We start from the raw sequence: 22,117 nt of genomic DNA on the forward strand, positions 1-22,117 counted from the left end.
ATTGTCAGTGCAATTATCTCTCCTCAGATCTCTATCCCTTCGTGCTCCTCTCGAGGCTTGGGTCCACAGCCAAGGATTTCTCTTGCTTTACTTGTTGTTTGGTGATGCTTCTGTGGTCCTGGTGTCATTCTGAGCCAATGTTTGGGTTTCTGATTTCTGTCTTTCAGCAAGTACCCATCATTCTCCTTTGTCTCAAAAATATCTGTGAATTTGTCTTCCCAGCAGCTCCATGAGGAAGGGGAGCGCTGCTCTCTGCTTAGAGGTAGGTGGTGAAAGCACCGGTAAAAGAAACTGAGAGGAGCTTACAAAAGCACTCGAGGCAGTGCTTCTATGAGCCCATTTGATATGGGCCCAAGTGCCCTCTGCTTTTCTTGCTCTCTTTAACAGTTAATGCCCCTGAACTGCTCCTCTCTGGGGACAGCTCACACCCCTTCTGTACCCAGCCATGCCTCTTTCCTTGGGAGGGAGAGGGGACATTACCCCCCAGTTCGGGAAACGCTGACCCAGGGGACATAGGAGCAATATTCAGAAGCAGGTTAAAAAATATTTCAGGTTTTCAAAGGAAGAAACTGAGATGCTGGGAAGCCAAGTGCCATGTCCTAAGCGAGACGGTGTTTCTCAGAAGTGATTCCTCCGAGTGCCTGCCTCGCAGCTATTGGTATTCCCAGCTCTCGAGAAGAGCTGCTCCCTGGCATCAGAGCAGGTTGGAGCCGCAAGGAAGAAAACTGAAGTTAGCTCCCAAGTGGCAAATATTAACAGATGTGGGAACAAGGTGTGCTGTGCTGGGGGACTGGGAAAACTTGGAGGGGCTTTTGTGCCATGCTGTGACTTTGAGCATCTCCCTTGCAGGGCTGGTGAAGGCACACGGTGTGCTGCAGTCTGGGGCTCGACGCTGCTGCAGAGCAAGAGGTGGGGAATCTGTGTCAGGGAGCTTCTGAGAACACATTCCCGAAAGACACATCAAGAGATAAACAAGCAAGCCTGGAAAACTACTTTTAATCTGTGATGCTGCCTGGATAGCTGCAGATGTCTCGCTGAACGCTGTGCCCTTTGAAATTAGTCGGGGTAGTCAGGAAGGGGTTAACATGTTTGCCCTGTGAAGCAGCCAAAATGAGTGCAGCCAAAACTCCAGCAATCAGAGGCAAGCAACAATTATTAACGCCTCGGCATTTAATGTGGCAGATCGCTTCCGCCCCCAGTTATATCGTGTGCTCAATTCCAGAGCACTCCAAGTTGTCAGTCAGCAGGTCCATAGATCATGGCGACCTTAGCATCATGTCAAGGGGCTTCACTCCATCAGGGATAATGAACATCTCCCACCGGTTTCTTCCCATCATTCATTTGAGATCCAGAAGTTCATCATGCAAATGACAAACAATGTTAATTTTCTGCAAATAATTCCTCCAGATGTCCGTGGGACTCCAGCGCTCCTCGCCCAGAACAGTAAAATATGTTTGTCTTCCTCCCTATAATTCATCACCAGGCCTGCAAATCTCCCCAAACTCTCTATAAACAAAGCAGGAGGCAGAGCACAGAGCCTGATAGTTCGCTGCAGTGCAGACGTGTCTCGTGCTCTCTCAGCAATGCACGTGGGAGAAGGAGTGGAGTGGTGGAAGAGGTCAAGAAGTTCCTTCTCAGCTGAGCTGACTTTGTGCTTGGCCTTGCAAATGTGTGTGAGATGGTCTGAGCCAAGCCTTGCACAAATGCAAGTCAACGTGAGAGGAGAAACTTGAATATTTCTGTGCTTAAAACTTAAGACTGGCCTTCAGGAACGGCTGCATCTCCAGTGAAACCTGCTGCGAGCCTTATCTGCGTCACTAGGAGACTTGCCATTGGATGGTAAGGCTTTGCCGTGGCTCTGTATCGAGCTGCTCTCGGATAAGTAGTGAGGCAAATAGGCAGAGCTTGCTTGGTTTCTCCAAGCATCTTTCAAGCTCCCTGAACTCCAGATCCAGCCAAAAATATATGAAGAGCTGAAATCCCCAGGGTGATTTGGGCTACAGTGCATAAGAAAGAGTTTTGGCTTGGACAGATATGAAGATGACGCAGAAATTAGTTCCAGCAAGTACATCTGGAATAGGGCAGACCCACGATGAAGCAGCCAACAAAACAGTTGTGTTTTTTTTGTTTTTTTTTTACTCACAAGAAGTCAGCAGGCAGGTAGGACAAAAATACCAAGAGGATGGTGCAAATCCTGGTCTCCTGCCAGAATTCCAGCAGATCTAAAGCTCAGGAGATGTTGTAGGTGCCCAGATTTGCCACTTCTTCCCCTACTCCTGCCAGCCATTGAATGGCACGGAGCCGCTCCCTCCCCTGCTGCCCTTCTCACTCTGGAAGGGTTTTTAAAGGTCCCTCTAAGTGGCAGCTGCTGTGTGGCTTTTTGTTTTTTTGTTTTTTATGATGAGCTGGAAATTAATTTCTTTTTTGCTGGCATTGGACTATCTGTTCCCATGTCGCAGTGCAGAATGAGGTCGTAACTCTCTTGACTGCCTCGTAGCTGAGTTATGGGGTCTTCTGTAGTGCAGCCCAAAGGGTTTAATTTAAGTACGGGTGTCTTGAAGAAAGCAGAGAAGTGACAACTACCTAGTGCTTTTGCAGTCCATACACTTGGAAACTTTTACTACTCCTGGACTGAAAGGGCCCTTGTTTTAAATTTAAAATTAGGATTTCTTGTCCTTCCCATAGCAGTGCTAGGAACAGGTTTTTCCCCCTACTTCCTTTTTGCTTGTCTGAAGATGTAGCCACGTCTTCAGCTTTCCGTCTTTCCTTTCCAACCATCTCCCATAGATTTCCACTCGCTGTTGTCTGTCTCCTTTGGACTGTCTCCAGCTGTTCATATGGTCTCAGAGACCAGCATCCCAGGCAGGACATTATGCTCCAGCTGAGATCTTAGCGGTGCAGAAGACATGTGAGGATAACCCGGACCACTTACGCGTGACATCTTTGTCTGCTTTGATCCTGGTCGCCCTTGGCATGATCTTGAACCTGTTTTGGGGCAAGTGGGGTGGTGTTTTGGTTACTGTCTGGGCCACCTGTTGGTGTCTCCTCGTTGCCGCACACGGGCACTAATCAGGCCATCTGCTGTAGGAACCCGTGGCTCGCATCAGGGATGCTCGGGTGAGCAAATAGGAACGGACAAAAGATGCAGCCTGCTTGCGGGACCCGATGGTCATTAACCCCTCTGTGGATGTTCTCCGTGTAGGCTCCTTCGTGAGGCCATTTGCGGGGCGCTTTAATAGGCGTGCAATGCCTATTAATATGCAACCTGTGTTGAGTCACACCTTAGCTGATTCGCCTTAGCTTTCCCAGCTGTCTGCTTGCAGCCAGATTGATGCAGTGTGGGCAGCTTGTCTGGAAAGTCTAGAGGCTGGAAGAGCAACCAGCAACTTGGATTTAACCCTTTTTGCTAAATGCATTGTTGTCTTTCACCTCCCTGTGGCTAGGACTAAGAGAATTGGCAAGTGATCCCTTATCCTTGCTTTCTTACCTCTTATATCCCTTATCTCTTGCCTTCTGCAGGCCCCATGCTGTCAGCTCTATGCTTCCCGATGGCCTTTGGCTCTTCCCAAACAACAGAGGCTAACTGCAAGTCCAGGGCTTCCTCAAAATCCGTCCTGGCCTGGCTGTGGGTGGGAAGAGTCACCGGCAAGCTCTGCCTGGATGGTCCTGCAGATCTGCAGGACATGGGGCCAGGCCCTGGATGTGACACCAGGGGCTTTGCTGCCTTTCTGGTGTTCTTTCTGCATGGGGGGAATTAGTGGGGTTGTGCTGGAGCACTCGTCTACTCCACAGAGCAGTGGAGGAGCCATGGGGGAAGAAACAAACTCCTCATCCTTAGCTCTGTCTTTTTGTGCTTTCTACTTACAGCTATCATAACTACCAGATGATTTATGCTTTTTTTTTTTTTTTTTTTTTTTTTTTTCTCAGCCCCTCTTGGTCCCCTTATTGAGCATCTTAACAGCACTCTCCTATGGCTTTGTCCCTAGTGTGGCAGCATTTAATCCTGTTTTGTTTGTTCAGCTGAGTGGGTCACTGGTTTTACTGGGCTTGCATGAAGGACAGGGTAAAGATCCAAGTGCGGTTCAGGAGTTGGGCTGTCCTGGGCTCTTCCAAGGGGATGACTTTATTTCTACCAGCTTTGGCATGCCTTGACTTCGGGGTGTGGAGAGCAAAAGTGAGCTGTGTGGTTGTGAAGCAGGATGGCAAAAACAGTCATGAGCAGGACAGGATTTGATCCCAGCCTGCCTGCTTTCTGGCTAACCCTGCTGGAGCTGGTAAGGAGGGCAGGTCCAGCTGATGGACTGTCTAAAGACAGAATGAGATGCTCAGGTTGTCCTCCTCCTGTTCAGGACTGGGCCTAAACTAGAGAAAGGTCTTCAGGTTTTGCCAGAACCATATACCATCCTAGCAGTAAGGATGGAAATGTGTATTTACTGCGATACCTCGGTGTAACTCCTCAGGAGATGCTTAAGTACAAGATGTGCCTTTGATTTAGCTTCTGTCTCCGTGAAAATGACCTAAGAGAACCTGTGGAAAAAACTAATGTTACCAAGGAGTTCAGCCCCAAATGTGGAAGTAAATCAGTATAACCCTCTTGGTTTGCCTTTACCAGTCTGCCAGGCAGTCATCTATTTCTGGCTTTGCTTAGACTCTGCAGTCCAAACCCTGACACATTCTGTGGGACAGCCTCCCTCTCAACCTCAGCCTTGTCTCCTGCAGTCAGGTGATTAGATGAGACTCTCTTTCATGTAAGTACTTTTTTATCTTTCTCATCTGTGGAGGGGAGCCAGCACATGTCATCTTTAAAGGCAAGGAAAATGGAACCAGCATTTTGTATTCCAGAAATCTCATTATTTTTCAACTAATATGCTGATTTTGGATGCCGGGGTTTGGCAGCGACACTGAGGGTCATTGCTGAACAAAGCAGAAGCGGGTCCATCCTGGAGAAGCCTGCGTGGGTAAAATATGCGATTTTTATACCAGCGGAAAATGTGATTCTCCGGGTCATGTCAGAGCGAGGCACTGTGGGTAGCTTCCCTCTGACTCAGGCTTGATGCTGGATTTCACAAGAGGAAAAAGTGTGTTTAAGAAGTTACTTGATACTGATCTGTCCAGAGTGTTTTTCCCAGGCTGGATTTAGGGAGGGATTATCTCAGATTTTCATTTAGTTCTGAAATCCTGGGTATTGGTTTTATAAATTAAACCCCCTTCACAGCAGGTCGCTTGTTCTGTATTGTTGTTTTAGTTTGATGCATAGGGAGGAATTTAAATTTTCTGAAAGGATGGGGCTTGTTCCTTGCTGGGGTAAAGCAACAAAGTTCAAATATTTAAAGGCAGATGCATCAATCCTGGCAGCTGAAGATCTGGCTTACTTTGATTAAAATCTGATCAAGATTACTCAGCCTTACCAAGGGACTTGGATTACCATTCTATAAAAAGAAGAGTAGGAAGGAGAGGACATTAAATATAAAAATAATCCAATGAAGGACGTGAAGCTAAACTCACTGCAAATGGGACGATAATGAAAACATTCTACTGAAACAGGTGGAGGGCAGCAGTGCTGATGGGCAAACGTGAGGCTTGAAGTTAAAAATATTGCTCTTGGGTTTCTCATGGCCATGGCCTCGTCTTTTAAAGGCAGGGTTTTTTTTGTTTATTTCAGAAGAGAGCCTTGCTCATTAGAAAATCCCCAGGGGAGCATTGCAGGAGGAGATGTGGGTGACAAATCCTTTGGAAAAATCCTTGCCTCTGCTTCCTCAGGGGACCCAGGATGGTGCCAAATCTCACTAGCAAAGAGGTGATTGAAGCTGAGGAACAAAAAAGTCAACTCTTACAGGTTTGAAAATGTGAAATGAGTGTTGTCTTCAGGGTTTCTTATAGTGGTTGAACTTCAGCTCTCCCCTTCCAGTGTTCTTTTTCCTGGTTCTTTGTTACTTTTTAAATGTGAAGTTTATTTAAAGACTTGTTATGCCGTGTGATTATGGTTGATGGGCAGTGACTGATGGGGAGGCTACACCAAGCCCTTTGCTGGCTGGGTGGTGAGATGACCTTTTTCATGAGTCTGTCAAACCGTTCAGCACATGTCTAGCTTTCCCAAGATTTCTTATCCGTATGTCCCCTAGCATCAATAAAATCTGGTCATGCCTCTGCTCCTGTCAAGCAGTGGTATAGCTGTTGATAGGGCAGACACACTTGGGTCCTAAGCTAGAGGGCTTTCTGAAGCCCCCAAACCCATTTATCTCTTCTCTTGATGCTGGCTTGCTTGGATGGTAAGCACCTCCCTTGCTGATCTCTGCGAAAGACATGCAAGATCTTCAACAGGGGTTGCAGGACTTGTGACCTGAGTATCCTTTTGGATCCAAGACAGGCGGAGGAGAACAACGTGCACAGTGAGCTGGCTGCTCTGGGAGACTGTCTGGGATAACCAGAAGATGCTTGGATGTCAGAGAGCTCTGGGAGCCTGGAGAGCAAGGCTTAGCAGCCTTAAAAACACTGGTGACTTAAACTGATGCAGCTAAGCGCGCCAGAGGAAAGGCGAGGGGGTTGTTCTGGGACCTCCTGGGCAATTATATACATGGATGGTCGGTGACATCGCCTGAGTGCACCAACAGCTATGCCAGTCTCCCAGTTTTCTTCAGTCAGAGTTAGGGTCAGACGAGGATAAGGTTGTGTTTTAATAAGTATTTGTTAGGGACGTGCTTTCCCTTCCCCCCGCCCCCATAAAACTGTTTATTTTCCTTGCAGTAACACGTGCATTGTTCAGCTTCTGCTGTTCCATGTGTCGTGCTCTGTTACTCCAGCTCACTCACAGCCGCAGAGCAAGGGGAATGCTGCCAAGGCTTTTTCTGGGAGTTTGCTCTGGCCATGCTACTTCCCTGGGAGTGCTCAGCTGATGTGTTTTGTTTGCAGGGGGAAAAAATGCTCAAATGTCAGTGTCTGAACTGACCGTCAAGAGACCAAGGCAAGGACCAGCTGCTCCTCTCGCTGTCTCTGTGAGCAGGTGCCTGCATACATATAGCCACAGTAAGTTTTGGGCAATGACTTTTTGAGCAAGAAAAGTTGCAAGAAGGTCACATTTACTGCTTAGCTGCCTCTTCAAAGATGAGACTTTGCTTAAGGCAGCCTTAGGGTAAAGATGCTTCCTGCCCACCTGCCTCAAATCCTTTACCAGGTGCAAAAATGGGGGCTACAGGTGGCTGTGATACCTTGTGGGAGGGCACTCCTCTCTCAGCCCGAGATACAGCTGTATCTTCACTTGGGCTGGGTGTGAAATGGTATTTAAAACGTTGTTAACTGAGACGTATTGGTGAACACATTTTTAAAACACCTGCTTTCTTGTTGGAGACATGATTTTACTTACCCAGACTAAAGTGCTGCAGGGAAGGCGGAGGCGCAGTGCTCTCTGCGGCTGCTGAGGCCGTTCATTTGCTAGCATGGCTTTGGATTTCTGATGACTCAGAAGGGAGCTCGGCTTCCTCTCAGCTATTTGCAGATCTGAAGATCTGTTGTACTGCGCTTGTGAACCAGGACTCTGAACATAGTGCAGGGCTGGGACCAAAAGTCCTCTCAGTCTCAAAATGTGTAAGAGCAAATAGCTGATGGTTCCCGAGCGTCAGGTTTGCGTGGGGTATTGAGAGGCAAGTCCTGGCAAAACAATAAAGTGGGTGCCAAATACAGGATTCTTGCTGTTTGCCTTGGCTTCTTTCAGGCTGGGATGGGTGTGTGGGGGGATTATGTATTTCAAACCTCTTGTTGAACCCTTTGAAGTAGATGAGGAATGAGATGAATGTTGTGCAAATCCGCTGACTCCAGGAGCAGGTGCTTTACTACTGCGAGAGCTGGCAATACTGAGTATCTTATTCTTTCTGATTTATAATTTCTTCCTGATCTGGAGTATTTTACTAAATATCTTCATATACAAAGCCTATGGAATATATGATGGGAAAGCGCCTTTTCTTCTGGGACGCGTGCAAGTCTTTTCTACCAGATAATAGCAGCTGCAGAGCTCCTGACCACCATTACAGGCCAGAAGTACACAGGCACAGGATTGGTAAGCACTGGTTGCTAGTTTGTATAGATCCCTGGCCTGCACCTATGCCTGCAGCACCCTTTGCAGAGCCTGCGTACCCACTGAAGGTATTTAACCTCAGTAACTTCAGCTCTGGGTGCAGCAGGTCTCTTTGTGCCGTGTTCTGAGCTCATGGGCTATGCTCAATTCACTGTCCTGTCTGGGTTTTCTCTTTCTGAGCTCTCAAAGCGTCGGACAGGACAGCTGCCTGAACCCACTTGTAACACCCTTACTTCTTATCTTGGGGTTGCTTTTCTGAGAAAACAGGGTTAATGAGTTCTGGCTCCCTCTTGCCCACCTCTAATAACTTTCCAGCCTGATGACTGATTCTGGCTGTGCGTGCCAGAGATCTTAAAGATAATGAGTTCCTACTGGCTTGATATAAATAGATGGCAGGGGAAGACTTTATCTTTGCCCCTCTCTGCCAAGAGAGTTCATTCCTTATCAGTCCAAGAGCATCTGTGTGAGGTGGAACAAGAAAGAGATGTTATGAATGCCTATGGGGAAAACTGCTCTCCAAGCTGGTATCCTACTACATCTTGGAGAATCCACCTGTGCTGTGTACTTCAGGGATGGAAATGCTGGCTCTGCTACACACTGGGCACTGTGTGAGCCTTTCTGCTGCTCGCTTTCACCACAGCCTCTCATCAGAGGCTGGACACTGCAGTGTGCATGCTGTTCCTGGCCTGAGTGGGGGCAGAGAGCTTGCGGGCAGCAGCCTGGCATAGGAGCAAAGAGCTGCAGCCTGTTTCCCATGGGATGGGGCTCTTCTAGCCTCTGGCCTGTTGGCTGGGGAGGCAGCTTTCCCCTGCAGCAGCAATTGCCTTCCCTGGGCCGTTCTTTCTAGCACGGTCCTCTGGCTCATCACCCAGCTCTTCTCCTGCTCTCTTTGCCTTCTGCAGAAAGCTGTTTAATCAAGGATGCATTAAAATCTGTGCACTCTGGTGTCAACAGCCCAGCTTCAGGGGGATTTTTAACTATTTTCTGTCCACAGCATGTGATGGATTTCATTGCCAAGGGGTTGGAAGCAGGGAAGCAAAGGTATTTTAATTACATCTGATTGCAGCATTTTGCAGGCTTGCCCTGTCAGTTGTCTTGCCACAGCACTGTTTGGAGTCCACTTTGAGCAGCACAGGCATATTAGCTGGGCGTTTACTGATCACAGAGGAAAACAGTAATATTTCACTCCTGACATCACTTGGGGCTCTATCTTTTCTCTCTGCCTTTGTGGCATCAGTTTCCTCCTCATTAGAGGACTTAGTCCTTCTGTATCGTGTCACTTAGAAGCAGTAAAGCCAAATCCACCCTACTGCAAGGGCATCATATCTAGGCAGAGCAGGGGTACCTTGTTTGCTCTTAGGAGAACCTGCCTTACTGCAACAGAAACGTCCCTGTGAGCCCCTATCCCACCCCCTTGGCTCCTGTATTGGTTTCATGGCTGGTCAGCCTCAGGGGGCTTCTCTTTTTCTCAGTCAAGCAGGAGTGCTCCTCCTCACAAGGAAAGGTTGAAACACTGTCTCCAACAAGACTGTTTGGGGGATGAAGGAGGCAATGAGAAGAGGAAGTTGCTCTCTGTGCTGAAACACCCAAATTGGACCCCCGGGGGCTGGATCAGTGCGTCGAGTAGGTCAAGTCGCACGGAGGGACAGGCAGGAGCACTGCAGGTGTAATAAAGCACATCTTCAGAAGTGCCTGCTCACCAAAGGAGAGCAGCTCCAGCTGTGTTTGTGAAATGAGAGTAACTACTGCATCTTTATGTGGTGTTAGGTGTATTGTCACTAGTGCTCAGGGCTAGCAGCCTCTGCAATTCTGCCTGGATGTTTTCTGGAGCGTTCAGCAGGTAGCAGCTCCCAGTGCCCATGCTCTGACCTGCCTTTTCAGAGTGTTTAGCATGCTGAAGGCAGAAACTGTTCGAATCTAACCCAGGGTCTGGAGAAAGGAAAGTCTAAAGAGGAGGAGGGCAGAGTTAAGGTCATTTTTGTGTGGCTGCTAGTATGCATTTCCTCTCTTGCCAAAGCTCCTGCTTCTGATTTCAGAGGAACCCTAATCCTCAATATCCACAATTTTTCAGTGTTGGAACGTGTTTGTGTTAACAACGCTCATCTGCGTTTCCTCTTGGTAATGGATATAACCCCAGCTTGCAGATTACAGAAGTGTTTTGTTTGTGATTCCTAGGTGCTTGATGCATTGTCTTCCTACAACACAGGGTAAACTCTGTTCCTTCCTTCTGGCCTGGGCTGTAATGATGGATTAAGTAGGTAAGTAATAGAGTGGTAATGAGATAACCACTGACATCGAGCATTAACGTGGGAATAAATGAAGTTACCATCCAGAACTAATGGCCTGAACTATCACTGGGTTGTAATTAATGAACGTGGTGGCTGAGATTTACAAGGATATTTTAGGATGCAGCTTGCATGCAGCTTTGGTTTTTATGTCTTGGTTGGAGAGAAATCAATTAACGCCCTGAACTTAATGAATGGGCTGAAGATGTTCTCTGTCAGATTGGAATGCCCCTTTTGTGGAAGAGGCAAGACTGGTGCACGTGGAGTGCCCTCCTTTTCCTTACTCCAGGGCAGTGGAAGAGAATGGGATGCTGTGGTGTCTGACTCCCTGGGCCGCTTGCTCTGTAGTGCATGGTGGAGTTGTTGCAAAGTATCTCAGAGGTCTTGTTTCTTCCTCTGCTTTATTAGTGCAGAGCAGCAGGAGTCTTCGTGGAAGCAGAGCATCTGACGTGAATCCATACAGCACGCTGACAAGTCGTTAGCAGGAAGGATGGCCTGGAAGGGGGATTCTCCAGCCAGGACCTCTGACTAGAGCAATACAAAGTCGCCCAATTTTAACCCACAAGGGTAGAACATCCAATTCCTTCTTCCAGCCTTTTCCTTGCCACTCTTGGTTCTGCCTTGTGCACGTCAGAGGGGTGCAGCAGGCAGAGCCTGGGTGTCCTGAGTGGCCTGCCTTGTGCCCCGATGACTGGTGGCACCTGCTGTGTGAGCATCCTGGTGTCTCAAACACACACCTGTAGTGTGCCCGTGCTCAGGAGGCCTCAAAAGGAGAGCTGTCCCTCCCTGCTCACATAGCTCGCTATGCGTGTGACCCTGCCAAACACTTTGGAGATGTGTGAGTAACACTTCTGAGCTGGTTGCTAGGCTCGTACAGAAAACAGAGAAGAGCAGTCAAAATTCTTCACATTAATTGGTAGGATTAATCCAACCATCTCTGCTAACTGTTGCTTTCCTCTTCTTTCCATGGCAACACTCTCTACAGCAGCCCAGGTGCTCATAGTTGGATGTGCTGGGATTTCTGAGCCCTCTGTCTTCCAAATCGCCCCTTGGAGCATGGAGGGAACATCTGTACTTTTAAAGTGTGGGCACCATGTGATGCATCAAATGGCTTTCTTTTGTGTAACCATATTCCTTTTCCTACACTCTGAGACAGAAAGCTTTGGAAACCTGTGCAAATCAAATCCTTGCATTTCTTTGGTGGAAAGAGCTGTTCCCTGTTTTGTAACAGGGAGAGAAAGGTGCTGACAAAGTACCGTGTGTTTGTTGTGCTTCCCATGGCCTGAGCTGTCAGAGCTTTCTGAGAGCTGGAGGAAGGAAAGGGGCTGGTGAGCATTCTAGCACCGTTTTCTCTTCTGGGACCTGTTTTACAGGCACTTTTAATGATTCCAGGGCAAAATAAGATACATGGCTAGTGATGAACCCAGTTCAAAGCTGCCCAAACCTGGGGAAGGGTGCTGGTTGAGCTGGAAGCATTGCATTTCCTTGGTGCAGGCTCAGCGGCTCCCTTCCATGCTGAACAGGAGGAAGAACACCCAACCTGCTGGCTCAGTGCAAGCCAAACCCCAAACTGAACAAAGACTGGATGAATTGGTTCCTGGATTTACATATTCAGGGCTATGCAGCTTCCCTTCCCCCAGCCTTGGGAAGTTTATTGCCCTCAACAAAGTACACAGTGTGGCTGTCGTTGCGGAGGAGCCCAGGCAGGTCGTTATGTGATGAGGGAAAATTACCCAGACTGTTCTCCAGAAGGCAAGTGAGCAAAAATTTTCCTCCGACTGGTTCAGGACAAAGTTAATGTAGGAAAGCCATTAAAATTAATGCTGGTAAACAAGGATAAAAACCAGCAGGGTTGTAACAAAATTTGGACCAGATTGGGTTTCCCAGCTGTCGTGCTGCTCGCTGTCTTAAAGGCAGCAGGCAGAGGGAGAGGGTGAGGCAAACTCAGACAGCTCTTGCTGATGGGGGCTGCGAGGTTGGGGACATCTGGGTTCTGGTGGCACTGGCTCCTTGGTCCAGCACTTTGGACCCACTGTCTATTTTTGGGAAGCAATGGCTTTTTCTTTTGTCTGATGGTCCTTTCATCTCATGTTTTATTCATGTAGTGGTTATCTGCTTTCTTCCAGAGTCTGCCCTCAAAATTCAGGCCCTGCTCCAGGGCGCTGGGAACCTGCCTGCCTGTGCTCGATGGCAGTAGCTGCTTAGTGCAAGCATTCAAGAGACCAAGGCTCATGCTCTTGGGGCAGCAGCTCACTCCAAGCAGCCGATGCTCAGCGTTCAGTTGGAAAAGGTGCAAAGGAGCATAGCCATCCCCCCCTCTGTTTTGTATGCCTCTGGGAATGAGAGAGTGCTCAGGCTGGCAGAGCAAGTGGTACTGGGTACATGGGTCCCACAGGGAGGAAGGCTCAGGTTTGTTTCCTTGTCCAGTGTCTGGTGGTAGGTATGAGCTAAATAGGGCCCAGAGCATCCCAGGGAGAATATCCCAGCATGGGATCTGTGTGCTACTGCTTCCTTCTAGATAGCATGCTGCGGAGCTGGAGAAAGCTAACACAAGCCAGTCACCTTCACCAAAACTCCTGGCACCAGATATTCAGCTGACTTGATGCTTTGGAACTAGAATGGGATGCCTGAAGTACTCAGCACCAAGGAGATGAGGGAGAGTCTGGGCAGGTCAAGGCTGATGCTGGAATGAAGAGCAGCATCGAGGGAGGCCCAATGCACAAGTCTTCCTTTGGGAACCTCATCCCTGGGGAAATCCTCAGGCTGCACGTGTGGGGAGACCTCAGCTCCCTTTCAGAGGTGCTCCAGATGGAGTGGACAGAGCTGGAGAGTTTTCTTTCTGTTTTTCATGATAAATCATCAAAGAATCAGGGTGACAAAAATATTTTTGTGGAAGTGACTATGCGAAATATTTTTTCATTTTGATTATTTGAAAACCAAAACTGTTCATGGATTTTAAAATTCATGTCCCCTCCGGGTTGCTTTGTTTTGTTTCGTTTCTTATTCCTTCTCCCTTATTCCTCAGAGGGAGCCATCCAAACCTACACAGTGCATTCATTTTTGAGGAAATGCAATGTGATCGTTTTCCAGCCTAACCTAGACTGAAAATGCTTCTGGTGTTTTGTTTGTCTGAGAAATTTAAAAAGGCTCGGATGGAGCAGAAACCCGGCTGGTTCGGGGGGAGCTTTCTTGTTTCTGAAGAACCACTTGGGGGGTGGTGCGAAGGAGTTGTTTCAAAAGCTTTTTATCAGAAAAAGGAATTGTTGGTAGACTTTGTCGGGAAGATTTGGGCTGCAGCCATTCTTCTGTTAGAGCTGCTTGCGTGGTGCTGAGCTCTGGATGCCTGCAGCGTCGCAGAGCTGGGCCACCTCTCACCAGGCCTTTGCGCTGCAGGGTGGCTGGGGGCGATGCCATCTTTGCCTTGACTGTGCTTTGCACCAACAGCCCTCCCCAGGAGTGAGGACATGTGTGCAGAGCTGTGTCTTTGTTACAGCAGGGACCCGCTGCTATTGCAGCGAGGGGCCCAGGTCCCACGGCACTGTTACAGTCTGCACAAGCTCCTGACCACCTTTCTGAGGCTTCCAATGTCCAGTGAGGCTCAGAGCCAGGCACCACAGGTAGTAACCATCGCCAAGTCCCTTACAGAATCTCTCTCTGGCCTTTGGTTTCCCCACCTGTAAAACAAGCACGGATAAGGGGTGTGCTCTCGGAGGCACGGCACACAGCCGTACGTGTCCTTGCACCTCAAGGAGCTGCGGAAAGCAGCCAGGTGAGGGCTGAAGTCACAAGAGCTGGTCTGTCACATCCCTGCGGCTCTCCTGGATGTTGGGGGCTGTTCTTATCACCCCAGGGGTAGCTCGATCAAAGTGAAGCACAGAGGCAGGGCTGCGCTGGAGAGACGTGGGTGTGCGGATACATCCCATGGGACAGGAGTGGTGATAAGTGTCTGTGTGTCCGGAGACACAGCAAGCAAGGGAAAGATGGAGGACACCACCTACTCCTGCTGCTGCAGGCTCTGCGAGCTGCCAGCTCTTCTGCTCGGTGCTGGCCAAACAGAGCTGCTCATCCCCAGCCCCTGCCGTCTCCGTGCCCCACATGCTGCTCCTCCTATAAATAGCCCGCCGGGAAGCGGAGCACGGAGCCACCGCAGATGGCCCCCAGTTCCACGTGCAGTCATGTGTGAGATCCCAGAAAGGGGCTGTCAATTCCTCGCCTAGAGCCACCCATGAAACCTCATTAAAAATGGTGTCCTCTCCCTTCACCCCCGTCACCCCCTCCCTTCCCACTTCAATGTGCCGGCGTTCAAGCACCCTTATTAAACATGCACTTCCAAGCAAGGAGCGCTGACTTCCCCTTAATTGAGGCATAATAATTAGAGCATTAACACATTAGGAGGGTGAGACAGCATGTTTAGCTTTTGTGATTAATTATCTGAGGATTGTAATAAGTTGTTAAGACATTAATTACTCTGGCATGTTTATTGCTCTTTATTGCAGAACAGACACTTCAGAGCAGCAAGTGCTGGTGTGTCTGGGAAGGCGGCGGGGAGGGGGCTGGCCGCAGGAGACCACCTACCCACCCTCAAACCAAGTGAGCTGCTGCTGGGGGACATGGCCGGGGTGGACCTCAGTGACCAGAAATAGCTCCTGCGTCTCCAGGAGGCCGCAGATGGATAGAAAGGGTATGTGAGGCTCTTAGGATGACGTGGGAAGTCCTTTCCGATGTTTTCTTCTGGGTTTTTCTCCTCTTTTGCATGAAGCGTTTCCTTCTTGATGGTTGGAGCTCCCCCTCGTTTGGATCTTTTGCTTTTCCAAGTCCCATCTGTGTGGCTTGTTCTCTGCCTGGATCTGTCCGTATGTCAGACAGGCTGAAGTTTGGGAGTTCAGAGTCAGCAGTGGTCAAGAAATGAGCCAGGGCCCCAGCGGCCTCATTCTCTCCTCTAATGGATGAATTTTCTGATGGAAAACAGGGAGGTAGATTAGGGAAGGCTGTTGCAGTGGTGGCAGAGTGGATTGGGCTGCTGTAGGCTGCTCGTTAGACAGCAAGCTGTTCTCCAGCCCCGGGTCAGCTCCGAGCTGCTCCATCGGACTGGGCCTGATGGCAGAGTTCACAGAGGATGGTGGATGTTGTGTGCTGCTGAAACTCTGACTGAGAGAAAGGGCAGGCAGATCAGCAACAGCACGGCAAACAGAATGGTGTGATGGGCCTGTTCCCAGCCTTCTGCTTTCCCCACGAACCTCATAGTGTGCCCTCCCTGCCCAGTTCTTTGGGCTGGGAATAACACAGGAGACCTGGTGGGAGATGAGTAACAGCCCCAGCCACTGGCCTAGGAAAAGAAATTTGGGAGGATGATGAAAGACGAGAAGAGGGTGGGAAAGCTGTGGGTTTTCTGTGGTTGGTATAGGTTTCCTTGGGGACCCTTGGATCTGACATTTCTTGTTTGCCGACTGTGTCCTCGCGGCATTGCAACGTGTGCTTGTGTCCTGGGGCAGCCAAGGGATGGGGAGGGGGTCTTCCTCTGTTGCCTCTCTATAGAGTTAAAACGTGGTGATCCTGCCCCATCTGCCTTCCCCAGGGACTGACTTGGGGTCTGTTTCACCCTGGCTTCCCCCGACTTGAGCTGGTGTCACTGTCACCCAGCTGTTGTGGTGGCTGGGGAGCTGAGGCTACAGCCCCGGCTGAATCCCTTCCCTGGGATCCATCTTGTGCCAGCCGAGCGTTAGCTGCTGCCTTCAGCTCCTTGGAGCCTGCGCCTGCCTCTCACTAGCCCGGCCCGAATTTGGCATTCACTGTCAGGTGTCTGATTTCTGCCTGCAGAATGTGCAAAGTGTCAGCCTGGCATTTCCTCTTCGGCTCCTAGGGACAAAGCGGGTCACGACTTAACGTGTTTTATCATTAAAAAGATAATTTCCTCTGGATGTGTGCAATAAGACAATGGTGCTGACCTGTGATCCTGGCATTGCACAGCATTAATGATTTCCCTTTGCAGGTAATCAGCAGCAAATGTACACATTTTGGGCAGATCTGATTTTTTTCTTTTCCTTTTAAGACTGCTGTCTTCCTAGGCCAGACTTAATTAGCAGACCTCATTATTTCCTCAAATGTAACTTGACTTCCATTGAATGAGAATTGTTCAGTGGATGGGGAGCAGCAGAGCGGTGCTGCAATATTCATATTGTTTTAATTGCAACATTAACATTTCATGCAGCTCTTGGCATATTTTCAGGTGCGGCCCTTTAGCTCAATGCAATGCAGTGAAAGGTTGGATCAGAACAATTAGGATACAGTGACTGGATTTCTGGATTTTATTTTTTTTCTCTTGTAAGAAACACAAGCCTAGATTCAATTGCTGTCACTCCTTTTGTTTGGCAGAACAGGGAGTCAAGCACCCCTGAAGTAAATGGAATAAAGGATGCGCTGTACCACGTGCTTACCTTCTCTCTTTGCAGAGCTGAAGCCCTGCAGGTACGTAGGATACGTGATCCATCGGGCTGACAGCACCTCCTGGGACTTGACCTCACCAGGTAAATCAGAATTCCCCAAAATGGGTCTGGCCAGCTGGGCCATGTCACACACAAGCTGAAGGGAAGATGGCTGTTTCCCACTACCAGGGCTTTTGGATGCCTTGAGGCTGGAGGTGGTAATGAGTGGGTCTGTGCAGGTCCTAAACGAGCACATGGACTGCCTGCTCTGCCCCTATGCAGCCTGTGGGGCCGGTCCTCCTGCACGGGGGTCAGCGGATGGGGCTGCGCTCAGCCTTACGAGCTCCGTGACCTTTGCCTGGCCGCGTGCCGTGCTGGCTGCTAATTGTTCCCACCCAGGGGAGCAGCGGTCAGCAGTGGGAATTCCTGTCAAAAATGACTCCGGCTTCCACCCTCAAACAGCCTAATTAGGGCCCCCTAATTGGGTCACAGAAGGGAGGTGGAGGAGGCAGGCCGGCCATCAGCTCCATGCTGCTGGCACTGCCCTCCCACAGCAGCGTGGCGCTGAGCGGTGTGCGAGCTGCCTGCTGGTGGTGGGGAGCTCAGCGTGGCCAGGCTGGGATGTGGGGTGCTGCTGCCTGCCACCCCCCTGCTGTCACCGCCGTGTCAATGTGCTCGCGCTGAGGCTGGTCAGGGTCTGGTGTGGAGCACGGTGTGCAGGGGGACAGGCTGGAGTGCTGCGATTCAGCAGCCCGCTAATGATGTGCAAGCGGTACTGCTGCGAGCTCCCCAGGCTCCTCCTCTGCCTCGGGCTGCGTTCCTGGCACTTGCTGGCAGCAGCCTGCGATGAAACATCTTGCTGGAGGCTGAAGTCTCTGTCCGTGTGGCAGAGAGGTGCTGCGGGGGCATCGGGAGGGGGGGAGAACTGCTCAGTCTATCAGTGCTCCTCCTCGGAGCTGGGGATGTCTCTTTTCTTTCAGGGAGCATCTGGACATGCCTGTATGGACTCCTGATGCGGGCAACACGGGTGGTGTTAATGCAGTGGGGCCTCAGCTTGCTCACTGGAAGAAAGGTGAGGAAAAAGCACACGGCCCATTTCCAGAGGCTTGCCAAAGGCTAACGCGCCTTCTTGGCTGGCTCTCGTATCAGCCAAATGTGTCTAAAACCTTCTCCCACTTGTACTGAGTGCGGTGGGATCCATGAAGTCTTATCTCCTATGGCTCCATAGCGTGGGTTTAGGATTCTCTGGTGTCTAGTAAGCTGCTTGTGCTGAATGGAGCATCTGCCCTTCCTGGGATATTTATAACGTCTTGCCCTCCCACGCAGAATGTCTGGTGTCTAATAATGGATGATACACTACAGTTTTGAAGGTACTAATAATTTCCATCCTCTGTTTGACAGTCTGTTCCTGGGAAATTTATAGACTCTGCCTGTCTCCAAGACCTCTGTCTCTCTGTCAGGACAGGTTGAAATCTGTTCTCAGTGCCAGGAGTTCCTGGGGAGCGGGCAGGGGACAGGCTGATGCGGCAGGACTGCGTATGCTCTGCATCCCATAGGAACTCAGGCTAAAAATGTGCCCGGCTCTGCTTCCTGCAGCCCTGCGGGGTGGTAGTGGCTCCGGTTTCCCAATTGTGAGTTTTAGGAAGGCAAGTTGGCCGTGTGGGAGCAAGGCGAACCTCCAGGAGACACGGGCTGCCATGCTGTGGGCTGTTCATGGGGCCGCACTCGGTGTTCCCACTGCCTGAGGGGCCCACGAGCAGCAGAGCTCGTGCTCTGCGGGAACAGCCCCTGAGGACCACAAACAAGCGAGCCCGGAGCTGCTGGCCGGCGTGAAGAATTGCCTGGCTGAAAGATAATGAATACCGCAGCAGGAGACAGAGCATTTCTCTGGGGCCATTCATCCCCTTTATCACCCCACTAACAAGCCCCAGAGCGGCTGGCGTGGAGCTGCACCATCCCTCACCGTGCTGGCGGCTGGGTGCCGGCGGTCAGGAACACCGCACGTGGCTCTGCAGGGAGCCACGGACCTCTCCCCAAATAGCAGCCCCCGGCACTGCTGTCAGCAGGAGCAGCCACATGCTGTGCTGGCAGGGAGGGCGTGCCCTCCTCTGGGACCCCTGTAGTGCCACGGGAGAGATCTGGGTGTAAAAGCCCAGCACCCAGCTCTTTTAAAGCACTTTTGGGCAGCAAGGGCGCTGCGGTACCCTTTGGAGGATTGCTCTGTCCCAGCTCCCAGGTTGTCTGAGACTTACAGGGTTATTTATACAGCCCAACAGGAGTTTGGGGCTGCTGGCTAGGAGGTAAGTCAGTTCTGCTTCACTTGCAGCTTGTGCACGAGCCTCGTGAGAGGAGGAGAGGGCAGGAGTGATGTGCTCTTCCTAAGAGCTAATAAAAGCTAATTCCTCCCTTTGCTCCGAGACAGTGGGAAGCATTAGCGGCTGGCTGAGTGCCTCCCGCGCTGCGGCAGCGTGCTGGGTGCCTCCTTCCTCCCGGCTGGGAGCAAAGCCTCTCCCCCCGTGGAGGGGAAGGCATCTCAGCAAGAGCCGGGCAGTCTGCAGCTGTGTGAGTGGGCACCCGTGGCGCTGCCTGTAGCTGGCAGCCCTCCTGCCAAGGTAAACTAGCCACATAACCCAGACAGGTGGCCAAGGGAGTGCGGGCGGTAGCCCCGTGGGCAATTCCCTGGTGGTGAGTGAGCTCCTCTACCTCTGCTGCGGGGTTTGGGGTGGGAAAAGCACTGCTCCTGACCCCGGTGGACTGTAAGAGGCCCCCAAGGCTGTGCCCCGAGCAGCGAGCGCTGTGCCCGCACCCAGAGCATGTGCCCAGTGCGCGGCGTGCCCGGCCTGCCTGCCCCCCGCCAGAGCCCACGGCACATGGGCATGCAGCAGGGCTGGTTACCAGTAATTGGAAGGTCTGGCTTTTTTCTTTCCCCCCCCGCCTCCATATCCTCAGTTTCTCCTTTTCTTCCCAGTGTAGGATGTGCTTTTTGTTTTGTTGTTGTTCCTTGATAAGCATCCAGTGCCCCAGTGGGCAGGGCTGGGGGAAGATGAGGAAGAGGAGAAAGGAAAGCAAACACGAGGCACTCTGCTTGGGTGTCCTCGGCAGTGCTGGTGGCTTGGGGGGGCACAAAGGAGGAGAGGAGCTGCGAAGCCTTGCAGGTGGAGGGTGCAGGGAGCACCGTGATGGGCAGTTCGGTTGTTCCAGCAAGGGCAGAAACAGCAGGGCAAGCAGCAGAGAGGAGGCTGAGGAGCTCTGTGGTCCTCCGCCCCAGCTCTGACTTGTTAAGGGTGCTGGATAGGGCAGGTTGTGTCTAGTGGCCCTTCAGGGGGGGCTGCGTTTACAGGGGGCACCCTGCCCTGAGCTCTTCCAGCTCCCCATATGGGAGGAGTTGGCTCACAGGCTGCAAACATCTGGCTCTTAAAACATCTGGCTCTTTCTTCTTTTACAGCACCATTAAAAGTCGAGCTGAAGGGAAGCGCAATCCATCACCTTCCTCGTGGGCTGCCACTCAGCCGAGAGTAACGGAGATCAGCCTTCAATCACACGGGGGCCGGAGCTGAAGGAAACCTTCTGGAGGACACAGTGGAGAAATATTTTCATTAGCGGAGGAGGACCTGACAGAGATGAAGTGTCCCTTTACCTCGCCTGCCGGACCTCTGCCCTGCCTGGCGCTAACAGGACGAGCGAACACCGACCCAGCAGCTCGTGCCAGCTGCCAAGTTTTAAGGGCTGGCTGCGTCCAGATGTGTGAAACAGCCGTGACACGGAGAACAGAGCTTTTATAGCCTGGGGGATGGCCTTGCTTTTCTCCTACCTATCTACAAGTGAATGGGCGCCCTAGCTCAGGCCAGAAGGAGTTGTCCTTGGGTGATAAGGTCCCAGAGCGCAGGAGGTGTTGTGGGCTCTGCCTCCTGCAGCGTGTTTGTAAATGTAAGAGGATTGCCCTTGGGGTGGGGGGTTTTCTCGGCTTCTCTCCAAGGAAAGCCGTTTCGCAGCCTGCTGTTGCAGTTACCTTCTCTTAGCCTGCACCCCCCTGTGGCAGTGGAGATGCCCAGGACTCACTTCTGCTATTTGTGTTGGTTGTGCTGGGGAAACGCATGCAGCACCCTGTCTGGGAGCCTGGCGCAGGCAGGGTCTGGTCCTCTACTCACAGCATAAGGATGCCTCACCACGTCCTGTCTTGCAGGTTGAAGGGAAATTGTTTTAATGTGCGTGACATGTTCCTTTGTGGGCAAAAAGAAGGGAAAAAAAAAGAAAAAAACAAAACAAACTCTGGCCATTCGGGATATTTTTAGTTCTTTCCAAAGGACTATTAACATCTCTCTTCAACTCCCTGAAGACTGTTGTTACTCTGCAGTTGCCTGCGATGCTGCGCTCACACCAGCACAGCCCTGCCATGGAGATAATGCAGAGCCCCAGAGACAATGGCTCGCAGGGGGTCTCGCCTCCGCTGCCTCTTCTCCAGGTGCCCACCGTGGCATGGCTCTCGAGAGGCTTGGACATTCACTGCAATGTTCTTTTTTTTTTTTTTTTTTTAGTAGCAATGTGGTTTGAGCTTCCTCAGCCCGGCAGCTGGGGCGTTGACGTCGGACACAAAATCAGCTGGCTTCAGGCTTTGGCTGTGCTGCTAACGGGCTGTGCAAATTCCCCAGTGCCTCGTGCCTCAGTTTCCTCCTCTGTGAACTAGAGCTGGAGGAGAGAAGCTCCCGAACGCCTCCCCTGAGCTGCACCAAGCTCTCCCTTCCCTACCCAGAGGGGTGCTCGGGGCCAGCTGCACGCTCGGGTGTCCGTGCTGCTTTTTTGCAGGGAGAGCGTTCCCATGCTGAGGCATCTCTTGTTCTCTTCTCCTCCCTTTCTGAACTGAGAGCAGACAAAATTAGAGGAAAACTTGGCTTCTGAGCTTTTTTCCCCTGACCCCTTCACCTGGCTTGTTTTTCCATTTTTTTTTATTTTTTTTTTTTCCTCCCACGGTCTCAGCTGGCTGAGTTTCAGCGCCAGCCTATTGCAAGGAAGGGCACGTGCTAGCTTACAGAGGGAGAGAGACCCGAGGAAGGATAAATCTGGAGGCAATGAGGTCGGGGGGAGGCAAGTCAGCTGCTCTGACACTTTTATTATGGAGCGAGGCTGCTTGGGAGTGAATCTTGCTCGAAGCATATGTGGTAGGATGACATTTCCACCAGGGCCCGGCAGTAACCTTCCCCAGCCCCACGCTCGCCTGTTCCCGGGGCGAGGGGACTGAATGTCAGCTGGAAATGCCACAGGCAGCAGCAGGGCTGTTGGGGTGAGTCCTTGCCATGTGCTGGCCTTGGCCACCATTTCCCTTCCCTCCTGGGTCTGTTGGGCTC

The 22,117-nt window shown here is 51.0% G+C and overlaps 1 long non-coding RNA gene across 1 annotated transcript in view; it reads left to right on the top strand.

Moving 5' to 3' along the window:
- The window catches only part of LOC118171003, a 49,494-nt gene extending 32,432 nt beyond the window's left edge, over window positions 1–17,062 (top strand). The window contains exons 10-15 of the long non-coding RNA XR_004752991.1: window positions 168–262; window positions 850–4,958; window positions 5,663–5,836; window positions 6,910–7,023; window positions 14,850–15,034; window positions 16,726–17,062. This is a non-coding gene — a long non-coding RNA (uncharacterized LOC118171003). The remainder of the gene's footprint in view (window positions 1–167; window positions 263–849; window positions 4,959–5,662; window positions 5,837–6,909; window positions 7,024–14,849; window positions 15,035–16,725) is intronic.
- The last annotated feature ends 5,055 nt before the right edge of the window (window positions 17,063–22,117 follow it).

Source organism: Oxyura jamaicensis, chromosome 8, assembly GCF_011077185.1.
Source record: "Oxyura jamaicensis isolate SHBP4307 breed ruddy duck chromosome 8, BPBGC_Ojam_1.0, whole genome shotgun sequence".
In the NCBI taxonomy this organism is placed as follows: domain Eukaryota; kingdom Metazoa; phylum Chordata; class Aves; order Anseriformes; family Anatidae; genus Oxyura; species Oxyura jamaicensis.